This window comes from Rhinoderma darwinii, chromosome 5, assembly GCF_050947455.1.
Source record: "Rhinoderma darwinii isolate aRhiDar2 chromosome 5, aRhiDar2.hap1, whole genome shotgun sequence".
Lineage (NCBI taxonomy): Eukaryota > Metazoa > Chordata > Amphibia > Anura > Rhinodermatidae > Rhinoderma > Rhinoderma darwinii.
This window is the reverse complement of record NC_134691.1, coordinates 86,084,040-86,103,904: the sequence shown is the minus strand read 5'-3', so window position 1 is coordinate 86,103,904 and position 19,865 is coordinate 86,084,040. Positions and strand designations below refer to the sequence as shown.

The 19,865-nt window shown below is 46.0% G+C and overlaps 1 long non-coding RNA gene across 1 annotated transcript in view; it reads right to left on the bottom strand.

The window, feature by feature from the left end:
- Positions 1-1,847: 1,847 nt before the first annotated feature.
- The window catches only part of LOC142652661 (uncharacterized), a 38,892-nt gene continuing 20,874 nt past the window's right edge, over positions 1,848-19,865 (bottom strand). Inside the window, exon 3 of the long non-coding RNA XR_012847875.1 lies at positions 1,848-2,570. This is a non-coding gene — a long non-coding RNA (uncharacterized LOC142652661). The remainder of the gene's footprint in view (positions 2,571-19,865) is intronic.

Sequence of the window (19,865 nt, the reverse complement as noted above, 5' to 3'; positions counted from 1 at the left end):
TGCAGTAATGCAGCTCTGCTCCTATTCAAGTAAATAGGAGCAGAACTGCAGTAGCCCAGTAGGGCCGCTATACAGTGGTCGGTGCCTTCTGTTTCCAGGACCGACCCTGCAGAGCAGCTGCAACAGCTGATTGGTGTGGGGACGGGAGTCAGACCCCCACCGATCATATACTGATTACCTATCCTGTAGATAGGTAATCAGTATAAAAAACAGCCCGAATACTGGACAACCCCCCTGTTTCTTAAAGGAATACATGGTCCACACTTATCGGACAGTTTATTTTAAGCACTAGGACATTCTATATAAAGTGATTATCACGCCGATGTGGCTGACATCAGATCACTGGGAGGTATAAGAAGGTGACAATTATACAATTCATCGGTCTTGTCTTGAGTACAAGACATAATGAATAAACAACATGACCTCACAATAGTTAATATTTAAATACATGTTTCTGGAGATTCTCACAATTGGAGGTATTTGAGATAATGTAGTGATAAGGGTTCATTTTAATGACTTTCTTACATTCTCTGTTCAGTGTCCTAAAACTCATGTCACGTCCAGTAAGCATGGATATCTATGACTAAAATTAGAACACTTGATTTTATAGTAATTGGTTATAAAGGAGTTGTCAAAAACCCATCCTCTCCCAGTGCCAGGGAATGACTACGGTGCCACTCGCTCTCCGGAGGTGCTGGCTGCCACCCTACGCTCTAGCCACTAAAACAAAACAAGGATAAACACATTACCCTCTCTATTTTAGATTCTTCCCTGCAAAGTGGTTTCACTAGTTTTCCTCACGTAGCAAACATTAAAATGTCTTTGATCTCTTCCTGCCATGTACGTGGTCACAGTTATGGGCGCTACTTAATATCTTTTGTTCTCTTGTGCTATATATTTTCAGGGTAATAGATTATGTTTATAATCTACATAAATGTCTCTTTTGCTGCCAACAGTCAACTACTGCTTTTTCCTGTTAACATTCTCAGAGGGGAAAAAAATGCATCACATGACGTATTATAAGCAAAAAAGTCCTTAGTGGTGTTCTATGCCAATGTTACGTTGAATCTGCACTGATACATGGCATTGCTCAATGGCAATCATAAGCAGTTTTGCAACGCTTTGCAGTATCACTAGAGACCAGTTTACCAATATATTAATAACTAGCAAAAAAAAAACATTTAGATAAGTTAAATTGTGTGTACCCTAAAATAATTATGATCCTAAAAATTTATATTCAACTTTTTACAGTTATATCTCTGTATGAGAGATATGCGGGGCAATTGCTATGACCACCAGAACAGCTCCCAAAGGTCACCCCACTTTATGTTTAATTCATTTTTATTAAAGTTTTGTTTTATAAAAACAAGTCATATACATAAGGTTTTTCATGCAGGACCTAGTCAAGGGAACATAAATAAAACATACACAATACAATATATAAGTATATCAGCTTTTCCTCACAGGCAGCCCACAATAAATAAATAAAGAAATTATATATATATATATATATGTATATATATATATATATATATATATATATATATATATATATATATATGTATATATATATATATATATATATATATATATATGTATATATATATATATATATATATATATATATATATATATATATATATATATATACACATACACACTAGTCCTTCTCAATGAATTAGAATATCATCAAAAAGTTAATTTATTTCAGTAATTTATTTCAAAAAGTGAAACTCATATTATATAGACTCATTATACACAGAGTGATCTATTTCCTGCATTTTTTTCTTTTAATGTTGATTATGGCCAACAGTTAGTGAAAACCCAAAATTTAGTCTCTCAGAAAATTAAAATATTATATAAGCCCAATTTCAAAAATTATTTTTAATACCGAAATGTTGGCCTACTGAAAAGTATGCACAGTATATGCACTCAATACTTGGTCGGGGCTCCTTTTGCCTGAATTACTGTATCAATGCAGTGTGGCATGGAGGCGATCAGCCTGTGATACTGCTGAGGTGTTATGGAAGCCCAGGTTGCTTTGATATCAGCCTTCAGCTCGTCTGCATTCTTGGGTCTGGGGTCTCTCATCTTCCTCTTGACAATGCCCCATAGATTCTCTATGGGGTTTAGGTCAGGCGAGTTTTCTGGCCAATCAAGCACAGTGATACTGTGGTTATTAAACCAGGTATTGGTACTTTTGGCAGTGTGGGCAGTGCCAAGTCCTGCTGGAAAATGAAATCAGCATCTCCATGAAGCTTGAATAAAGCAGTAGTCTACTCTGCTCATGCCCTGTATCAGAAGGCTATATAGGAGAGATATCGCATGGGTGGGCGAGGAACTTGGTAGAAAGAGCTCTTCAAGGATTGTGGAAGTCGACTGGAAGGATTACTTCCCCCCACAAGAGTTGATAAAAGAGCGTAGTTGTGTATATTACAGCCATGACAACCAAGAGGAAGAATTACGGGTTCTTAATTCATCAAATATGGGAAAGGGGGATCCAGAAAGGATATGGTGGAAGCGGGTCCTATCTGTCACTTTCCAGAGAAGGAAGGTATTTCTTGGGAAACCTGTGGGAAAAGCAGGGTTAGAGAATAAGACCGGGAACGGGGCTATTAAGCCTAGACAGTATGTTCTTATGTACGAGTGAATCCCACACTTTAAGGGCAAATTTTTAACAGAGAGGCATGTGGTTCAATATGTGATCTATGTGTGGCTTGGAGCCAGGACAGGTAACCCACTTTATTTTTCTTTATAGTACATAATAACAACCTCTGTTGGTGTAGTGGTATCCATATTGGTTTTCAGCCAACTTTTACAAAAACTGTAACTATCTACACAGTTCATTCTTTTTCTTCCTCAAGATGCAAATTGTTAACTTTTTTAAGTCTAATAATTTAAAAACATTAGTAACATGACTGTCATTGTATAATACAATCAAATGGCTGTATGATAAAAAAAAAAAAGAAAAAGAAAGTATATAAAGCAGAGTTCCCCAGCATTTCTAGCTTGTGAGTGACTTTCAAATTTCACAGGTTGTCTTGAGCCATACTGGTTATTAAAATGGAAAATTATATTAAAGATTTGATCAAGCGATGTAAGTCTTACCCTAGTTTGAGTGATGTGGTTTTGACCCTAGTGCCAAGTTTCAGTAATATTATGAGAATTTAGAGCTTTCACCAGCTGGGGAGCTACATGCAGGGGATCCAAGACCCAGATATGGTTCCGGAGCTCGATGGGCGTTATTTTTTTACCAGATTCAATTTTTTGGTCACCTATAGGGCTGGGTCTAAAAATATTAAGGCTGACGCACTGTCACGTAGCTTCATGGCCAGCCCTCCTTCGGAGGAGGATCCTGCTTGTATTTTGCCTCCAGGTATAATCATTTCCTCTATTGATTCTGATTTAGTCTCCGAAATTGCGGCTGATCAAGGTTCAGCTCCCGGGAACCTTCCTGAGAACAAGCTGTTTGTTCCCCTGCAACTCCGGCCAAGGGTACCTAGGGAAAATCATGACTCTGCACTATCTGGCCATCCAGGCATCCTGGGTACCAAGCACCTCATTGCCAGAAACTACTGGTGGCCTGGGTTGCTTAAAGACGTTAAGGCCTACGTCGCCGCTTGTGAGGTTTGTGCTAGGTCCAAGACTCCCAGGTCCCGACCAGCGGGCTTACTATGTTCTTTGCCCATTCCCCAGAGACCTTGGACCCATATCTCCATGGATTTTATCACCGATTTGCCTCCATCTCAAGGCAAGTCGGTGGTGTGGGTTGTAGTAGACCGCTTCAGTAAGATGTGCCACTTTGTGCCCCTCAAGAAACTACCCAATGCTAAGACGTTAGCTACCTTGTTTGTCAAACACATCCTGCGTCTCCATGGGGTTCCTGTCAATATTGTTTCTGACAGAGGGGTACAATTTGTTTCATTGTTTTGGAGAGCCTTCTGTAAAAAGTTGGAGATTGATCTGTCCTTCTCCTCGGCTTTCCATCCTGAAACTAATGGCCAAACTGAGAGGACTAATCAGTCTCTAGAACAATATTTAAGGTGTTTTATCTCTGACTGTCAACATGATTGGGTCTCATTCATTCCCCTCGCCAAATTTTCCCTTAGTAACTCGTCAGGGGTCTCCCCCTTTTTCTGTAATTTTGGGTTTAATCCACGGTTCTCCTCCGTTTCACCTGGTAGTTCCAACAATCCCGAGGTAGATGTCGTTCATCAAGAACTGTGCACAGTCTGGGCCCAGGTTCAGAAGAACCTAGAGGCGTCCCAGAGCATACAAAAGACTCAGACAGATAGAAGACGTTCTGCTAACCCCTTGTTTGTGGTCGGGGATCTGGTGTGACTATCGTCTAAGAACTTGCGCCTTAAAGTCCCGTCCAAGAAGTTTGCTCCCCGGTTTAAAGGGCCGTACAAGGTCATTGAAGTCCTTAACCCTGTCTCCTTCCGACTGGAGTTGCCCCCGTCTTTTCGGGTGCACGACGTCTTTCATGCCTCCCTCCTTAAATGCTGCTCCCCTTCCTTGGCTCCCTCGAGGAAACCTCCGGTCCCTGTTCTCACCCCTGAGGGGGTAGAATTCGAGGTGGCCAAGATTGTGGACAGCAGGATGGTCCAAGGCTCCCTCCAATACCTGGTCCATTGGAGGGGATACGGGCCTGAAGAGAGGACTTGGGTACCCGCCCGGGATGTTCACGCTGGGGTATTGCTCAGGATGTTCCACCTTCGTTTCCCCAATAAACCAGGTCCACCTAGAAGGGGTCCGGTGGCCCCTCATAAAAGTTTTATGGCTTAAATAATTTAAATGCACCCATTTCATTTTAAACTTCAGTGATATTTAGAAGTGGAAAATGTTGAACCTCAATTATTTAGTCCTCATTTTTAAAGCACATATAATAAGTTTGTGGCTTTTAACTTTCAGTTATGGAATGTCTTTCCAGATTCATGCTTTTGGCCAATCAGCAGCGTCAACAAGGTAGGGTGGGTCTTAAAGAGGCTCTGTCACCAGATTATAAATGCCCTATATTCTACATAATCTCATTGGCGCTGTAATTTAGATAACAACAGTGGTTTTTATTTTGAAAAACGATCATTTTTGACTAAGTTATGAGCAATTTTAGATTTATGCTAATTAGTTTTATAATAGACAACTGGGCGTGTTTTGACTTTTTACCAACTGGGCATTGTGAAGAGAAGTGTATGACGCTGACCAATCAGTAACCAATCAGTGTCATACATCACGCTGGGCTGGAACAATTGAGAAGTGTATGACGCTGATTGGTCAGCGTCATACACTCCTCTGTACAATGCCCAGCTGGTAAAAAGTAAAAACACGCCCAATTGTCTATTAAGAAATGAATTAGCATAAATCTAAAATTGTTTATAACTTGGTCAAAAATGATCGTTTTTAAAAATAAAAACCACTGTTGTTATCTACATTACCGCGCCGATCAGATTATGTAGGAGATAGAGCGCTTATAATCTGGTGACAGAGCCTCTTGAACTATGGGCCCTTTTACAAGGGACAATTATCGGGCAAACGAGCGTTCACAAAATGCTTGTTCCTGATAATTAACCTGTGTAAACTCGTTGCTCGTTCGGCTGATTGTATTGTTTTAAATGCATAAACTTTTATTGTTGTAGGCAGCACATCTCTCTGTCTAAACAGGGAGATGTGCTGCCGACATGATAGAAATGTTTGGGGACGAGCGTTCAGAGTAATGAGCATTGATCCTCATACATAGATCTTTGTGAAAGGAGCAAATGAGCACCGATCAACGAGCTGTCTCGTTGATCAGCGCTTGTTTACACGGCCCACGTCGGAGCACCTGGAATATTGGTCCCAACCTATCCTAGCACATCCTGGACTTTATAAGGAAATCTGCGCACTTCCTCAGTGCCTGAGCAATGTTGTTGCTAACCTAGTGTTAGGGCTTATTTAAACGAACGTGTAATACGTCCGTGCAACACGCGTGATTTTCACGCGCCTCGCACGGACCTATGTTAGTCAATGGGGCCGTGCAGACTGTCCATGAGTTTCACGCAGCGTGTGTCTGCTGCGTAAAACTCACGACATGTCTGTTATGTGTGCGTTGTTCATACATCACGCACCCATTGAAGCCAATGGGTGCGTGAAAATCACGCGCAGCACACGGAAGCACTTCCGTGTGACGTGCGTGATTTGCGCAACAGCAGTAAAAAGTATGAATGAAAACAGAAAAGCACCACGGGCTTTTCTGTTTACAAACATACAAACAGAGTGTCATAGTGATGGCGACTGTGCGAAAATCATGCAGTCACTCATCATACGAGGGTGACACACAGAGCTGTTAAGTACTTTTTGCGTGCGCAAAACGCAGCGTTTTTTGCGCACGCAAAAGGCACACACTCGTGTAAATCCGGCCTTAGTCTGCAAAGGTTCCTTTGTTTGTTCCTGACTTCAGTATCCATGTCCGGTGTCAGTGTCGATTCTAATGTACGTGATGACTTCAGTATCCATGTCCGGTATCTGTGTCAAGTAGGCTGAGACCCTTTCACCACATCGTCCATACGACTGTCCGCTTGAGTTACTTCCTGGAACTTCACCTCCTCGTGGACGGGTAAAGCCTCTCTCTTCTTCAAAGAAACACTGCACCGGCACCTCTCCACTCCAGCAGTTTTCCACTCATAACACAGGATTAACTAGGTAAACCATGCAGCACCTTTTGGTGGTGCACGCCAATTAAATAAAGGTCCCACAATAATTGAATAGAAAGATGAATATAAGCGGCGCTCACCAATCCTTTCAAAACGGCTTTATTTAATTCATACCAGCGAATTGCACAGGAGGACAATGATTCCTTGGCCCTCTCCCTCTACCTGAAACCCAAGCCATGTCGACTTGTGTCAAGGAGAACCTCGAGAGGGGGTTTATTAGGAAGTCAACTTCTCGATCCGGTGCCGGATTTTTCTTTGTTGAGAAAAGATGGATCCCTCCGGCCTTGCATAGACTATCGTGGTTTGAATTAAATCACGGTTAGAAACAAGTACCCCTTACCGTTGATCTCTGAGCTCTTTGACTGGATTCGCGGAGCCAAGATTTTTGCTAAGCTGGATCTTTGTGGGGCTTATAACTTGATACGTATCAATAAAGGTGACGAGTGGAAGACTGCATTCAACACCAGAGACAGTCACTAGGAGTATCTTGTTATGCCCATCAGGTTATGTAATGCTACTGCTGTGTTCCAGGAATTCGTGAATTTCATATTCCGGGATCTGTTATATGTCTGCGTGGTCGTGGTGGTTTATCTGGGTGACATCTTGATTTATTCATCTTATCTGATGACACACCGAAAGCATGTCCGCCAAGTCCTGTCGCGGTTAAGATGGAACAGCTTTTTTGCCAAACTGAAAAAATGCACCTTTGAAAAGAAGTCCTTACTCTTCCTGGGTTATATCGTTTCGGATCATGGACTCCAGATGGATCCAGAAAAATGTAAATTCCGTTCTTGATCGGCCTCGTCCTCAATGGTCTCCGTGCTATATAAAGGTTTCTAGGCTTTGCAAATTTCTATCGTCAGTTCATCTCTAATCTTTCTTCGCTTACTGCTCCCATCTCTGCCCTTACCAAAAAGGGGGTGAATGCAAAGAATTAAACCCCGGAAGCATTCCCGAATCTGCATTCACACAGCTAAAAAAATACTTCACATCTGCCTCCATTCTACGTCATCCATATGTCTCCCAGCAGTTCTCGTTGGAGCACTTCTCTCCCAAAGAGAGTCTAAGGGAAAAGTTGTCCCCTGTGTTTTTTCTCCGAACTCTTCTCTGCTGCAGAGAGGAACTATTCCATTGGTGATCATGAGCTCCTAGCCATCAAGCTGGCTCTAGAAGAGTGGAGACACTTCAACAGAACCTCACCTACTTACAGTCGGCACCATGTCTGAATCCATGTCAAGCCAGGTGGTCTCTGTTCTTTTCCAGGTTAAATTTTCCACTCCATTTTCACCCAGCTCAAAAAAATGTCAAGGCAGACACTCTATCCCGTTTATTTGAATCAACTGACCATGAAGGAGAAGCATATTATTGACCCCCTCATGCTGAATAGCAGTCCTATACAGATCAGAGACTTTCCTCCAGGGAAAACTTATGTCCCACCTGTTGACAGGAAGAAGATACTCTTCTGGGGCTACAACTCCAAGTTGGCAGGTCATTCTGGCATTCGTAAGACTTGGGGCTTCATCTCTCACCGCTATTGGTGGCCCACACTATCCAAAAATATTCAAGACAATGTCTCTGCATGTACCAAGTGTGCCCAAAACAAAATTGCTCATTCCAAACCTATAAGCATACTCCAGCATCTGCCGGTCCCTGGCAGCATATCACTATGGATTTTATTACAGATCTTCCTTCCTCTGATGGCTGCACCACTGTCTGGGTAGTTGTTGATCGTTTCTCCAAAATGGAACGTTTCATTCCTCTGTCTAGCCTTCCCTCTGCTCCTCGCAGAAAAAGGTATCATTTATTACAAAAGTAAGAGGGGAGGAGGACCCTACAAAGGTTTTTGCAATAAGACGGGTGTTGAATGGTTTTTCAAGGTCACAGCCACGAGGAGACAAGAGGGAGCCCTTAGATTCAGGCAGAGTAAAGAGGCTGGTGTCAGCCTTGGGGGCCATATATAGGAACAGGCACGAAGTGCTGCTATTTAAGGCAGCATTTACATTGGCTTTGGCGGGTGCATTCAGTGTAGGGGAGTCGGTGTCCACTTCAAGGAGGGGCATAGATGGGATACAGCTCGAAGACGTAAAATGGGATGGCACAATTGTAAAGTGCCTTATCAGAAAGTCTAAGACGGATCAAAATGGGAAAGGGACATGGGTGACGATGCTAAAGAAAGGGAGGGCAATTTGTGCGGTAGGGGCAGTAAGGGATTATTTGGGTTTACGAGGATCAGAGTTAGGAGGTTTCTTTAAGCACAAGGATGGTAGTGCTCTGTCCAGGTTCCAGTTTTGTCAGATACTTAAGAGGGCTGCAGTGGAAGTGGGGCAAGAAAAAGACAAAATTGGCTCGCATTCTTTCAGAATTGGGGCGGCATCAGAAGCAGCAGCGGCAGGCTTAGATGAGGGGAGCATTAAGCGTTTGGGGAGATGTAAATCCAATGCCTTCCGCACTTATATTCGTCCATTACTACGTTAGGGATTGTGTGTTGTCTCACCCACAGAAGAAAAACGTGTATGGGTGATGGGACACTCCTTCGTGTACTGGGCCGCAGAGAGAGCAAAGAGGAGACCGTATAGATTACAACTGGGCCTGCCGGGCGATGGGGTCAAGGTGAAGTGATTTGGGAGACGTGGACTTTGATGGTTCCAGATAAGAAAGCTGGGGGAGGAAGCGGCGAAAGGGGGGCGCCCGCAGGTGATCGTGATGCATACCGGAGGGAACGACTTGACTAGTACTAAAGCTTGGGTACTGGTCAACAAGATGAAGGTGGATGTTGCCGTATGGAAAGAAAGGTGGCCGGGAGTAACGTTTTTGTGGGCAAAGTTGGATGGGGGCAACATCAACAGCGGCCATTGAAAAGGTGAGGAAGAAGGTCAACAAGGCCATGAAGGACTTTATGGTGGAGATGGAAGGAGTTTTTATTCAGCAGAAGGACATTGATTTTGGGTGCCAAGGAATGTACTAGAAGGATGGCGTACACTTATCAGATGTGGGACTGGACATATTTAACAACAGTCTGCAGGAAGGACTGGAGGACTGGTGGAAAGGAGCTTTTAGGGGTAAGATCGTCAGAGGAGCCTACCTTTTTTGGTGGCGGATTGTGGCACTGCTTATTAGTGACAAGGGATGACTAGGCCCGAGAAAGCATAAGGGGGGCCAGAGCGTCCCTGATAATGGTGGTTAGGTGAAGCAGGGGTTATAAAATGGTGCACCAGCATGTCTGGGGGATGAGGGTGAACTCTTTGTTCACTGGGAGATAAGTGGAAGAAAGGGGAGTGATAGTGGGAAGATCTAGGTGAGCGCATAAGTAATGAGCGATAGGGGAGGGGAAGCGGTGTAAGGGTTTATAAGGGCAGAAGTAGAGGGGGGTAAGGCATTACTTACCAGGAGAAGGAAAGACCCACCCAACCCTTCCTTGTTAGAAATAATGTAATGTTATGTTATGCTATGTTATGTGATGTAAAGCCGGATCGGATCATGTCACTGCACTCCGGTTTCAGTAGTGGACCACGGCAAGTTTACCACTAGCTATACAGCGGGGGGAACTCGCACGTGGTGGGACACTAGTTATACGGCAGGTCCCCAGGATGTTTTGGGCCTGGGCAGTCACAAAAGCCGGACGGGACAGCCGTGGCAGGGGGCACGGCTGTCCTGTTTTACATGATGCTAGCTGGGGGCAGGCGGGCCGCGATTGAGTGCCTTGTCGCAATTGAGGTAAGGCCCCTCCTGCGCTGTATTGCCTATGGTAAATATTTTTAATAAATCGTGGTGCATGCCACAATTTACTTGCCAATTTAAGACTGATGTGTTTTTAATGTTTAAAGTATGTTACTAAGGGTTTAGCACGTGCACACCTTATTGAAGTCAAGGAGCTTATGGAGTACAAGACGTTTGGAGGGAGGACTTTTAACCATGTGGATTGCAATGATTTTGGACCTGTTGAGAGATCTTGGGAACCCGAAGAGAACATCGATGCCCCGGTGCTCATCAAAAAATTTGTCTTACGCTCTGGACCTAAGAAGAGGGGGGCATACGGGGGGTACTGTAGTGCCGGCAGCCGCGGGTCTCACTTACCCCAGCGGCAGCCAGCCTCCCTGTCCTCTGCGCTGGCGTCTTTCCGCCCTTGGACAACGGTGCACTCTGCTCTCTCCACTGCTCTGTGCCTGAAGGGTGCACGCGCTCTTCCCCATTATTAAAGGGCCAGCGTGCACCAGGAATATTGCTCCCAACCTATCCCAGCCCATCCTGGACTTTATAAGGAACTCTGTCGATGTCCTCAGTGCCTGAGCAATGTTGTTGCTAACCTTCCTTCATCTGTTCTTGACCTCAGTCTACATGTCCATTGTCCGTGTCAAGTCCAGTGTTCGTGACTACTTCAGTATCCGTGTCCAGTGTCCGTGTCAAGTCCAGTATCTGTGCCCAGTGTACAAGACCAGTTCTGCTTCCATTAATTCAGCACAAACCAGTTTACGATAATCCAGCACAAACCAGCTACCGATAATCCAGCACAACCAATTTCCGATAATCTAGCAGAAGACAGCTACCAATAATCTAGCACAAACCATCTTCCGATAATCCAGCACAAGCCAGCTACTAATAATTCAGCACAAGCCAGCTTCCAATAACCTGGCACCAGCCTGCCACCCAGATACCACCGACCAGTGACTGTCCTATATTGTTTAAACAGCTGCTACTTCATTAGGGCGGAGTGGCCCAGTGGGTCCACAACCCCGGTGTACGTTAAACACACCTCCTGACTGGGTACGAGCTACTTGACAAAATAGATTGATGGAGTTCTCTGTCAGAGAACCTGGCCTCCACACTCTCCTAACCTAAACCCAATAGAGGTGGTTTGGGATGAGTTGGACAGGAGAGTCAAAGAAAAACATTCATGGGGACTCCCTCCTTCCTTGGTGGCTACCTCATGAAGTTGGTTGAGAGCAGGGCCGGCCTTAGGGACATGCGAGCTGTGCGCTGCACCCTCCCAGCATATATGGGGCGCCACTGGGCTCTGCCACTGCTCTGTCCTCTGCTCTTAGTTATACACAGAGTAAATAAGAGCCGAGGAGCAAGAGAAGAGGAGGAAGCTCCGCCCACAGCCCGCCCTGCACGAAGCCTGTGATCCTGTCAGTAAGGAGGGATGGTAAGTTTCAGTGTGTATATAAGTGTATGTGAGTGTGTGTGTGTGTGTGTGTGTGTGTGTGAGTGTGTGTGTGTGTGTGTGTGTGTGTGTGTGTGTGTGTGTGTGTGTTTGTATGTATTGATGTCTTTGTAAGTGTGTGTTCAATATTAAAGAACAGATAAAATGAAGATATCTGTGCTGCCCCCTATAAACTATTCTGCTCCCTATATACCCTGCTGCCCCTATATACTCTGCTGCCAAAATATACTATGCTACCCCCTATAAACTATGCTGCTCCCTATGTACTCTGCTGGCCCTTATATAGTCTGCTGCCCCTATATACTCTTCTGATCCTTATATACTATACTGCCCCCTATAAACTGCTGCTCTCTATATACTCTGGTGGCCCTTATATATTCTGCTGCCCCTATATACTCTGCTGCCCCTTATATACTCTACTGCCCCTATATACTATGTTGCCCCCTATATACTATGCTGCTCCCTATATACTCTGTTTTCTCTATATACTCAGTTTCCTCTATATACTCTGCTGCCCATATATACCCTGCTGCCCCTATATACTCTGCTGCCCCTACATACTCTGCCACCTTTTACATACTCTGCTGCCCCTTATATACTCTGCTGCCCCCAATATACCCTGCTGCCTCTTAAGGAAAAAAAACAAAACATTTTCATACATGGTAATCAATACAACTTTAACCATGGCAATTCATTCATGGAAATAATCTTTTTAAAAGTGTATCTCCAGTTTGGAGGTGCACTGCATAATATATATATATATATATATATATATATATATATATATAAAGTTTGGGATCACCCAGACAATTTTGTGTTTTCCATGAAAACTCACACTTATATTTATCAAATGAGTTGCAAAATGACTAGAAAATATAGTCACGACATTGACAAGGTTAGAAATAATGATTTTTATTTCAAATAATAATTTTCTCCTTCAAACTTTGCTTTCGTTAAAGAATGCTCCATTTGCAGCAATTACAGCATTGCAGACCTTTGGCATTCTAGCTGTTAATTTGCTGAGGTAATCGGGAGAAATTTCACTCCATGCTTCCAGAAGCCCGTCCCGCAAGTTGGATTGGCTTGAGTGGCAGTTGTCTACCGCCCCCCTGGCTCACCCCACCAATTCCTGGATCATTTTGCTGCCTGGCTTACACAATTTCTATCCTCTGAAACACCCACTCTCATCATGGGCAACTACCAACCAGTCTCTAATCTGCCCTTCATCTCCAAACTCCTGGAACGCTTGGTCTACTCTCGCCTTATCCGCTATATCTCTGCCAACTCCATTCTAGACCCCTTACAATCTGGTTTCCGCACTCAACACTCCACAGAAACTGCCCTTACTAAAGTCTCAAATTATCTCTTGGCAGATAAATCGGAGGGTAAATCCTCTCTCCTGATTCTTCTGGATCTCTCTGCAGCCTTTGACATTGTAGACCACAAACTCCTACTTAACATGCTCCACTCTATTGGCCTCAAAGACGCTGCTCTCTCTTGGTTTTCCTCCTATCTCTCTGACCGCACATTCAGTGTGTCATTTGCTGGTTCCACTTCTTCTCCTCTTCCCCTTGCTATTGGGGTTCTTCAGGTATCAGTCCTTGGTCAGCTCCTCTTTTCTCTCTACACAGCCCCTATTGGACAAACCATCAGCAGATTTGGCTTCCAGTACCATCTCTACGCTGATGACACCCAATTATATACCTCTTCCCGTGACATCACCCCTGCTCTAATACAGAACACCAGTAATTATCTGTCCGCTGTCTCTAACATCATGTCCTCTCTCTATCTGAAATTGAATCTGTAATGACGGGGGTAAGGAAACAGACAAGTGAGCCCTAATCTACCCGCCACTCAGTCCCTGCCTACTTGCAACGACCAGCCCTAGGCGACGGGGTACAACTGGGCGACGGTCCCTATGCTCAATAAGTGCATGACAGACAAACAGACAAGGGTACACAGAAGCAGGGAAAGGGGCAGTTGCCCACGGCAACACCGTGAGCAACAAGAGTGGTGAACGAGCCGAGTCAAACCAGGAGTGTACGAGGTACCAAATGCAGAGCAGGAGAGTAGTGAACAAGCCGAGTCAAACCAGTAGTGTACGAGGTACCAAACGCAGAGCAGGAGAGTAGTCAGTAAGCCAGGGTCAATATGAAGCAGGGTCAAATAGTTCAAGAAGCTGCAGCAGGGCCAGGAAACCAAACGAGAAGAATCACAAGCAAGGAGGAACAGGAAAGGCAGGTATAAATAGACAGAGGGCGGGAGCTAGCTCCGTCTGGCCAGGCTGTGATAGGCTCTCCCACTCCTAAGCCTGCCACCCTGAGTGGTGGAAGATGGAGTCAGTCTCACAGACATAGAAGCAGGTGCAGACTGATTACCTATGGGCGTAGATACAGAAGCTGTGCCTGGCAGATCCTTAACAGTACCCCCCTTTTATGAGGGGCCACCGGACCCTTTCTAGATGGACCTGATTTATTGGGGAACCGAAGGTGGAACCTCCTTACCAATACCCCAGCGTGAACATCCCGGGCAGGTACCCAAGTCCTCTCCTCAGGCCCGTAACCTCTCCAATGGACCAGGTACTGGAGGGAACCTTGGACCATCTTGCTGTCCACAATCTTGGCCACCTCGAATTCTACCCCCTCAGGGGTGAGAACGGGGACAGGAGGTTTCCTTGAGGGAGCCAAGGACGGGGAGCAGCGTTTAAGGAGGGAGGCATGAAACACGTCGTGTACTCGAAAAGATGGGGGCAACTCCAGTCGGAAAGAGACAGGATTGAGGACTTCAATGACCTTGTACGGCCCTATAAACCGGGGAGCAAACTTCTTGGACGGGACTTTAAGGCGCAAGTTCTTAGATGATAGCCACACCAGATCCCCGACCACAAACAAGGGGTTAGCACAACGTCTTCTATCTGCCTGAGTTTTTTGTATGCTCTGGGACGCCTCTAAGTTCTTCTGAACCTGGGCCCAGACTGTGCACAGTTCCCGATGAACAACCTCTACCTCGGGATTGTTGGAACTACCAGATGAAACGGAGGAGAACCGTGGATTAAACCCAAAATTACAGAAAAAGGGGGAGACCCCTGACGAGTTACTGACCCGGTTATTAAGGGAAAATTCAGCGAGGGAAATGAATGAGACCCAATCATATTGACAGTCAGAGATAAAACACCTTAAATATTGTTCTAGAGACTGATTAGTCCTCTCCGTTTGGCCATTAGTTTCAGGATGGAAGGCAGAGGAGAAGGACAGATCAATCTCCAACTTTTTACAGAAGGCTCTCCAAAACAAAGAAACAAATTGTACCCCTATGTCAGAAACAATATTGACAGGGACCCCATGGAGACGCAGGATGTGTTTGACAAACAAGGTAGCTAAAGTCTTAGCATTGGGTAGTTTTTTGAGGGGCACAAAGTGGCACATCTTACTGAAGCGGTCTACTACAACCCACACCACCGACTTGCCTTGAGATGGAGGCAAATCGGTGATAAAATCCATGGAGATATGGATCCAAGGTCTCTGGGGGAATGGGCAAAGAACGTAGTAAGCCCGCTGGTCGGGACCTGGGAGTCTTGGACCTAGCACAAACCTCGCAAGCGGCGACGTAGGCCTTAACGTCTTTAGGCAACCCAGGCCACCAATAGTTTCTGGTAATGAGGTGCTTGGTACCCAGGATGTCTGGATGACCAGATAGTGCGGAGTCATGATTTTCCCTAAGTACCCTTAGCCGGAGTTGCAGGGGAACAAACAGCTTGTTCTCAGGAAGGTTCCCGGGAGCTGTACCTTGATCAGCCGCAATTTCGGAGCCTAAATCAGAATCAATAGAGGAAATGATTATACCTGGAGGCCAAATACAAGCAGGATCTTCCTCCGAAGGAGGGCTGGCAATGAAGCTACGCGACAGTGCGTCAGCCTTAATATTTTTAGACCCAGCCCTATAGGTAACCAAAAAGTTGAATCTGGTAAAAAATAACGCCCATCGAGCTTGTCTCGGGTTTAGCCTCCGGGCAGATTCTAGGAAAACCAGATTCTTGTGGTCGGTAAGGACCGTTACCTGATGCCTAGCCCCCTCCAGGAAGTGGCGCCACTCTTCAAATGCCCATTTAATGGCTAAGAGTTCGCGGTTGCCAATATCATAGTTACTCTCAGTGGGCGAAAACTTCCTGGAGAAGTAGGCACAGGGACGGAGATGGGTGAGGGACCTGGTACCCTGGGACAAGACAGCCCCCACTCCCACCTCGGACGCGTCAACCTCCACGATAAATGGCTCCATTTGGTTGGGCTGAACCAACACATGGGGCCGAGATAAAGCACTTCTTAAGGTCCTTAAAAGCCTGGACAGCCTCAGGAGGCCAGCGGAGGAGATCAGCACCCTTGCGAGTGAGATCCGTAAGAGGCTTAGCGATGACCGAGAAGTTAGCAATAAATCTCCTGTAATAATTAGCGAACCCCAAGAAGCACTGTAACGCCTTCAGGGAGGCAGGTTGGACCCATTCCGCCACAGCCTGGACCTTGGCGGGGTCCATGCGGTATTCATGAGGAGTGAGGATTTGACCCAAAAATGGTATCTCCTGCACCCCAAACACACATTTTTCGGTCTTCGCAAACAATTTGTTTTCCTGAAGGACCTGCAGCACCTTCCTGACATGCTCCATGTGGGAGGACCAGTCCCTGGAAAACACAAGTATGTCATCAAGGTACACTACAAGAAATACCCTCAGGTAATCTGTTAAAATCTCATTTATAAAATTCTGGAAGACCGCGGGAGCATTACACAACCCAAAGGGCATGACGAGGTATTCAAAATGACCTTCGGGCGTGTTAAACGCAGTCTTCCACTCATCCCCCTCTTTGATGCGGATAAGGTTATACGACCCCCGTAGATCAAACTTAGAGAACCATTGGGCCCCCTGAACCTGATTAAAGAGATCCGGAATCAAAGGAAGGGGATACTGGTTCCTTACAGTGACCTTATTCAAGTTACGGTAGTCAATGCATGGCCTAAGACCACCATCCTTCTTCCCTACGAAGAAGAAGCCAGCACCTCCTGGAGAAGTAGAGGGGCGAATGTAACCCTTGCCCTTAGGGAGCTTAGCTCCTGGTACCAAATCGATAGCGCAATCGTATTCTCTATGAGGAGGTAACACTTCGGAGGCCTCTTTAGAGAAAACATCAGCGAAGTCCTGAACAAACTCAGGTAGCGTGTTCACCTCCTCAGGGGGAGAAATAGAATTAACAGAAAAACATGACGTCAAGCATTCATTACCCCATTTGGTAAGATCCCCAGAATTCCAGTCAAACGTGGGATTATGCAACTGCAACCAGGGAAGGCCTAAAACCAAATCGGACGATAATCCCTGCATCAACAGTACAGAGCACTGCTCCAAATGCATGGAGCCAACAAGTAGTTCAAAAACAGGGGTATGCTGTGTAAAGTAACCATTAGCAAGAGGAGTGGAGTCGATACCCACTACAGGGACAGGTTTAGGCAAATCAATCAAAGGCATAGCTAGAGACATAGCAAATTCCACAGACATGATATTAGCAGACGACCCTGAATCCACGAAGGCACTGCCGGTAGTAGACCTACCACCAAAAGAGACCTGAAAGGGAAGCAAGCTTTTATTACGTTTCATATTAACGGGAAATACCTGTGCGCCCAAGTGACCTCCCCGATGATCACTTAGGCGCGGAAGTTTTCTGGCTGCTTATTCTTACACCTAGGACAGGTGTTCACTTGATGCTTGTCATCCCCACAATAGAAGCAGAGACCATTCTTCCTGAGGAACTCTCTACGTTGTTGGGGGGACACGGAGGCCCCGAGTTGCATAGGTACCTCCAAGTCTTCCGTGGAAGAACGAAGCAACGGAACCTCGGGAGGCATCATGGGGGAGTCAGAGGAGAAAACACAAAAATTTTCTCGTTGTCATTCCCTGAGACGTCGGTCAAGTCGTACCGCTAAAGCCATAACCTGGTCTAGGGAGTCAGAAGAGGGATAGCTAACTAGCAGGTCTTTCAGGGCGTTCGACAGACCCAACCTAAACTGGCACCTTAAGGCAGGGTCATTCCACCGAGAAGCTACGCACCACTTCCTAAAGTCAGAGCAATACTCCTCAACAGGTCTCTTACCCTGACGTAAGGTCACCAGCTGACTCTCGGCAAAGGCAGTCCTGTCAGTCTCGTCATAAATGAGTCCGAGAGCAGAAAAGAAAAGATCAACGGAGGAAAGTTCAGGGGCATCAGGAGCCAAGGAGAAGGCCCATTCTTGGGGCCCTTCCTGGAGCCGGGACATAATTATACCCACCCGCTGGCTCTCAGAACCTGAGGAGTGGGGCTTTAAGCGAAAGTAGAGCCTACAACTCTCCCGAAAGGAGAGAAAAGTCTTCCGGTCCCCTGAGAACCGGTCAGGCAACTTGAGGTGGGGTTCAAGAGGTGAGGTGAGGGGCACTACCATGGTAGCATCAGGCTGGTTGACCCTCTGAGCCAGGGCCTGGACCTGTAGGGAGAGACCCTGCATTTGCTGAGCCAGGGTCTCAAGGGGGTCAATGGTAGTGTGAGGGACCAGGGTAGACTAGGTATATGGGCTTGTGATTATGTAATGACGGGGGTAAGGAAACAGACAAGTGAGCCCTAATCTACCCGCCACTCAGTCCCTGCCTACTTGCAACGACCCGCCCTAGGCGACGGGGTACAACTGGGCGACGGTCCCTACGCTCAATAAGTGCATGACAGACAAACAGACAAGGGTACACAGAAGCAGGGAAAGGGGCAGTTGCCCACGGCAACACCGTGAGCAACAAGAGTGGTGAACGAGCCGAGTCAAACCAGGAGTGTACGAGGTACCAAACGCAGAGCAGGAGAGTAGTGAACAAGCCGAGTCAAACCAGGAGTGTACGATGTACCAAACGCAGAGCAGGAGAGTAGTCCGTAACCAGGGTCAATATGAAGCAGGGTCAAATAGTTCAAGAAGCTGCAGCAGGGCCAGGAAACCAAACGAGAAGAATCACAAGCAAGGAGGAACAGGAAAGGCAGGTATACATAGACAGAGGGCGGGAGCTTGCTCCGTCTGGCCAGGCTGTGATAGGCTCTCCCACTCCTAAGCCTGCCACCCTGAGTGGTGGAAGATGGAGTCAGTCTCACAGACATAGAAGCAGGTGCAGACTGATTACCTATGGGCGTAGATACAGAAACTGTGCCTGGCAGATCCTTAACAGAATCTTTCTAAAACTGAGCTCCTTGTGTTCCCACCATCTACTAACCTCCGTAAACCTGATGTCTCCATCTCTGTGTGTGGCACTACCATAACTCCTAGGCAGCACGCCCGCTGTCTCGGGGTTATTTTTGACTCAGATCTTTCCTTTACTCCTCACATTCAATCGCTTTCACGCTCCTGTCATTTTCACCTCAAAAACATCTCCAGAATCTGCCCTTTTCTTACTGAGGAAACAGCCAAAACTCTCATTGTTGCTCTGATTCACTCTCGTCTTGACTACTGTAACTTATTACTAGTCGGTCTTCCCCTCACCAAACTCTCCCCTCTCCAATCTATCCTCAATGCAGCAGCCAGGCTCATATTAATGACCAACCGCTACACCAATGCCTCTAATCTGTGCCAGTCACTGCAGTGGTTGCCCATCCCCTTCAGAATAAAATTCAAACTTATTACTCTCACCCACAAAGCTCTCCACAGTGCTGCATCTCCTTACATCTCCTCCCTCATCTCTGTCTACCACCCTACTCGGGCTCTAGGTTCTGCTAACAACCTTAGGTTAAAATCCTCCATAATCCGAATCTCCCACTCCCGTCTCCAAGATTTTTCTCGTGCTGCACCCGTCCTCTGGAATGCGCTACCCCAGACAATCAGATTAATTCCCAATATCCACAGTTTTAAAAGTGCCCTGAAAACACATCTATTTAGACAGGCCTATAACATTCCCTAATCTGACTCCTTTCCATGGCCCTCCTTTTGGATTAGTCATCAGAATAAGATTCCCTCACACTCCTTCTCTTCAT